The sequence below is a fragment of the Triturus cristatus genome, chromosome 10, assembly GCF_964204655.1.
Source record: "Triturus cristatus chromosome 10, aTriCri1.1, whole genome shotgun sequence".
Lineage (NCBI taxonomy): Eukaryota > Metazoa > Chordata > Amphibia > Caudata > Salamandridae > Triturus > Triturus cristatus.
Genome location: NC_140593.1, coordinates 886,499,918 through 886,506,118, shown reverse-complemented (window position 1 = coordinate 886,506,118; position 6,201 = coordinate 886,499,918).

Genomic DNA, 6,201 nt, shown 5'->3' with positions numbered 1-6,201 from the left:
GATCCCTTATTAGATAGATTATCTCTTACTAAATTTCATCCTCCTAAAGTTTTTTTTGTGTTCAAATCATTTATTCAAACCACAAAGTTAGTTGATATTTGGTGACTACACTTCCCTACAGAATTTTTTTTTACATTCTTTTCTAACCCACACAATTCTCATTCTAGACTTGATTATTTATTAGTTTCCAAGCAACTAATTAACTCTGTGATTACTCCTATGATTGGTAATATTGATATTTCGGATCATGCTTTGATTTCTTTTGTTTTGAATTTAAATTCAACTTTTACAACGTAATCTAGATGGCGAATTAATACGGGTATTGTTCTTAATGAACATAATAAACCTAAGCTCTTAAATGCCATTCAGGATTATTTCCTTCTTAACCCTGAAGGTTCCACCACTATGGTCAACAGATGGGACACTTTTAAAGCTTATATTAGAGGTGTAACTATTTCTCTTATGGGCCACGAAAATAAAACCTTTAATGCAAATATTAAAAATTTAGAAAAGCAAATTGCAAAATTTGAGAGACTTTTTATTACATCTAATGATCCTCAATATAGAGTCAAATTGCAAAAACTTCGATATGAATTTAACTCAATCCTTAGCAAACGAACTGGCATTCAGATTTCAAATTCTAAAGCCAAATTTTGTTTTAATGCCAACAGATCTGGAAGACTTTTAGCTAATTACTTGCATATAAAAAAAGATAAAACTCAAATGAATTCAATTCATTGCCCTAATGGTAAAATTGCTTTATCCCAAAATGATATCGCTAATGAATTTTTGGATTTTTACTCTACTCTCTATGATAAACCCAATTTTAATGATGTCTCCTAAATTGATTCTTTTTTGACTAAATGTGGAATACCTAGGATTTCGCAATCAGATAAAATTGGTCTTGACTCACCCATTACTCAAGTTGAAATTCTATCAGCCATAAAATCTCTTTTAAAAAATAAGTCTCCTGGTCCAGATGGCATTCCTGCTGAGTTTTATAAAGAATTTCAATTATAGCTTATTCCTTTTTTATTTCAACTTTTTACATGTTTTAGTTCCACACAAATTACCTCAGGTTCTTTTACTGAGGCTTTAATTATTGTACTTCCCAAACCTGATAAGGACCCCACACTTGTGTCAAATTATCGTCCTATCTCTTTAATTAACCAAGATTGTAAATTATATGCTAAAATGCTTGCTTCTAGATTATCCCCTGTGTTCGATTCTATTATTCATCCAGATCAATCTGGTTTTATGAAGAATAGATATTCTGCCAACAATACAAGAACTTTGTTACATGTTATTGAGCAAGGTTCCACTTTAACTCCACCATCAGGAATTCTCGCATTAGATGCTGAGAAAGCTTTTGATAAAGTTCACTGGCAATTCTTATTCCATACGTTATTATCATTTAATTCTGGTGACATATTTATCCACATGATTTCTGCTTTGGACTCTGCCCCACTCCTCGTTTATTTATCAATGGCCAAGTTTCAAACCAATTCTCTCTTTATAGAGGTACAAGACAAGGTTGCCCCCTTTCACCGCTTTTGTTTCTTATAGGTATTGAACCTTTACTTACTTCTATAAGATAATGTGATAAAATTAAAGGAATCAATATTAAGGGCGTTATTATTAAAACCTTAGCTTATGCTGATGACGTACTTTTATTTATTAGTGAAACTATATCCTCATTCCCTTCCCTATTAGAGGTTATTTTGAAGTACTCCACAGTTTCTGGATATAAGTTAAATACTAATAAAACAGATTTTTTTCCTTTTAATATTTATTGTACTCCTGATATGATACCTATGAATGAAATTATTTGGCAAAAGGATAAATTGAAATATCTTGGTATTCTGTTCTCGTCATCCATAAAATCAACAATAACATTGAACTGTGACTTTATCTTAAATCATATTAAAGATAAAATATCCAAATGGTCTTCACTTCACCTTTCAAGGTGGGGAAGAATGGACTCTATTAAAATGACTATTGCTCCTAAAACTTTCTACACCCTTGCCATGATTCCTACTCAATTTTCATTAAAGTTTTATAAAGATGTTGACAAACTTCTCTCCAAATTCTTTGGAATAACAAGTCACCTCGTATTAGTTATAAAAAATAAAAAATGCCCAAATGTAATGCAGGTTTTGGATTACATGACTTTTTTCATTACCATAAAGCTTTTATTTTAAAACAAAGTTCCATATGGTTTAACCATTCCTTTTTAAGTAATCCACCTATTTGACTTCTTATCGAGAAATCAATAGTAAAACCATTTCCACTACCCACTTTGTTAACCATGTCTAATAAATCACATTTTTTGTAAATCTGTTATTCTTAAATCCACTAAACTGATTTTTAATGATTTAGATTCAATTTTTCAGTCACCCATGTTCAATACAGAAGACATGTCATTATGGCATAACCCATTCATTAAATTAAATAGAAATATCAGTTTCTGGTACTTGTGGATTAGTGCTGGTATATTTTATCTTAAAGATGTCTATTACAACAATGCTTTCGTATCATTTGAGGCTTTATAAACAAAATTTAGTTTACCTCAGTCAGACCTTTCCAAATATGAATATTTGTGTAATTCGATTTTAGACTCTTTTCCTCATGTTATTCCTTCTAATGTTAAATCTGATTTATCGATTTATATTCAAACTGTTTCCACTTTATCTCATGGAGTTTCTATTTTATATACAAAATTATCTATTTCTCTAGGAACCAATATTAATATGATTTCGGTATTTTGGAATAATGAACTTTCAACCTCCTTTTCTACTGATGCATCGAAAGATATTTGGCTTAATAGTACTTCTGGTTGGTCACCTGTCTCGCTTTATCAAACTAACTCTTATATTTTATTCAACTGTTTATGGACTCCATTACGTTTATTTCAACCTAAACTTCTTCAGTCTTCCACTTGTTGGCACTGTAAATTACATCCTGGTACATTACAACATATGCTTTTTGATTGTCCTTTAGTTTTTAAATTTTGTACTGAAGTTTGGGATATTATAAAAAAGATATTAAATATTCATGATGTTGTTTCATTCAAAATGTTAATCTGCAAATCTGCTGTTCTCTCGCAATACATAAATGACTTAGAAGGTAAACTATTTAATTTTCTAATATCAGCTGCTTTAAAATCCATTACATTCTGTTGGAAAGATGTTTCGCTATTGTCAGTTCATGCTTGGTGGTCGTGGGTTATTTTTACAAGAAGAGGAGCTCAGTTATCCTTGATGGGTATTAATCATAATTCTAACTCCTATCACTCTTTTTGGAAACCTGTTGTCATATATGTATCTTCTTAATTATATATTTATATCTATTTATATCTAGTTTTTATTGCTATTATGGTAGACCAATATCCTCACTATAGTAGCTCTATTTTAAATTTCATGCAATGTTTTTATAGCTGTTTCCTTTCCTCCCCCTTTTTATTTTTCAATGAATTTATTTGCTGATGTTACCTACTGTAATTCAATTGATGTTCTTGTATCTTTATATTGTGATTAGGTATTTTCTCTCAATATTATTTTTCTGTATTGTCTCTGTTTATTGCTTAGTATGAAAACTCAATAAAATATTTCGAACACAAAAAAACCAAAAAACTGAAACACTGTTTGAGACACTGTGTAATCTCTTGGCAATATTGTGAGTAGGTGGGTTTTCTCTCGCCCCATCGAATTCACTCTTATCGCTCCTGCGTTTGCACTTTTGTTGTTTTCTCCCCCCCCCACACACACACCCTAGTTTCTTCTACTTTTATTCACTGTCCTCCCATCCTTTTAGATGTTCTAGGAGGTATATTGTTCAGTTTTGAAAACGTTCAGAAGGTTAGCCATGTCCCTTATGAAAGCCTTGTGGCAAGTGACTTCTTAGTACACTCGCACTATGAAGCTGTTTGACACACTCGTTAGCAGTACAATCTGCCTTTCATCATATGTTTTCCATGGCTGACCAGCGCACCAGAGTTTCTCACATTTTCTCCTGTTTACTTGTGGTTCTGGACTACATACTACATTACCTACGTGTTATTCAGATATTTTAATATGGGTAAAAGGGAGTGCTGGCGGCGCAAGGGGCTTGTAAATACGCCCCCTGATATCTGAATAACACATAGGTCATGTAAATAAGCCCCTAGGGGTTTCAGACTTCTAGGGGGTTGGGTGGTTGACTGTAATATTCTCTGATTGGGGTTTGCACCCCGGCCTGTCTGAAGTTAAGTTCAAAACTCTGTTGGTCTTTTAAAAATGTGGTATGTCCGGCTGAAATTCCTGTTTGCCCTTTATCTCTACCCAGCCCTAAACCATAAAATTACTTATGTCTCCCTTTATCTCTACCCCCACTAAACCCTAAAATCTCTTTTTTAATAACAAAAAAAAGTCAATTACTTAAAAAAATACTAACCTGCGTCGCAAAGTACTACATGGTAAAGATCCAAATACCTGTGCAGTCATGTCATTATCTTCTAGCTTTTGAAGACTTCCGACCGCTTTAGGTATATTACAGCCCTTGCACCCGTTTATGGATGGCAGTTATAATTTATTTTTATCATTATTCCTTAATTTGTGTTATACTCAGCACCCTCAGCCTTTGGCTTACATTTTCTGTCCCCTTCAAAAACAAGATTATTGCATAGCTGTGTAATTTCTTCCTGTTTTACTTTTGCGGACAAGTTGTTATGGTCATTTGTTCCTGAAATCCTTTTTTGTGAAGGAAGAGAATAATCCCATACTAAAGAAACGTATCACTGCCTCTAGTGATCAGCACAGGCTGCATCACTGCGTTTTATTTCTTACTTTCAGCCATTTTGCATAGCAGCCACAGAGCTGCACAACATGGCTCAAAGACTCTTGCACAGGCGAGAAGTGTTGCCCTTGCCAATGCTAGTCAAGGTAAGTCAGTTGGACAACGCATTGGCAGCACGGATCTGTAAGTATCCTGCAGCTCACCCGTCTAAAGCATCATAAACAGCTCAGGGTTAGTGTGGCACTGCACTGCTTGCAACATGCAGGCAAACATATCTGAAGCCTGGTAAAGTAGACCAGTGGGTTGTGTGCTTCCTGGGGCCAATGGTATGAGGAGCATTGAGATGGGTAGAAACTACTGCCGTTCAAAAGACTCACGGATGTTCTGTTCTTGGCCTGTTGTTTCATATGATAAGGAGCACACATGTGTATGATACACTGAACCCTATTTAGGTAACACAGTGGCCCACTAGGAGAGAGGAAGCAGCCATGACACCGCTTCCTGTCCCACTGGCTACCATGATCCTACCATGGCCTTACCTGAACCTGGAGAGGAAGGGCCTCGTCTTCGATGACCATAAATGTCAAGGAAGCAGCTTCTTGCTACAACTGACCACAAACACCAACTGATGGCTACTCTCAGTGTCCACGCTCATAAGCACACTATGCAAAGGCAAGAGGTACTGCAGGCATGTTAAATAAAATGAATGGTATCACAGCAAAGATTCATTATCCATAGGATAATTTCAGTGTAAGAGTCTTGGCTCTGACGATGACTCGCTTGGCGATCCAAAGTGCCGGGCTGAATGAAAAAATGCTGCATTCAGAAAAACTAATTTCATCAATTAAAACACCATAGAATGTGTTCTCCAGAAACAGTCATGTCAGATACTCAGGAATACATTAGCCAGTCTTTTGTGTTCACCGGATCCTTTCTCCCAACACGATGGGCATTGCAGCATGGCTAGAAAATATATAGAGCCATGAAGGCTGCAGTTTATCTAAAAGTCATATTAAGTCAGGGACATCTTAAGGATTTTGGGGTCCTGGGCCAAACATATTTCGGGGCCCTAGGCAAAACATATTTCGGGGGCCCCTGTTCCGAACTGGTTTGAGTTTATGATTCAATTTCAGCTCTTTCATGCCCGCTTTGGCCAAGTCACTGACAGTGCACTGGCCCAATTGTCCAAATTCTAAATGTGTTTACATCTAATGTTCAGGGATAGTGATGTGTGTTATCAATATTGTAACACATCAGCAGTTCACTAATATTACTTCAAATAATATCTGTGGCCCCCTCCCATTTCTCATGTTTGGTCCTATTACGATCTAAAATAAACTTTTTTATGGATGTTGCTTGAAAAACAAACAGAACATTTCTCTGCAAAATGTCTATAATAGACTCTCACATGTTACCCAGTTTGAAAAT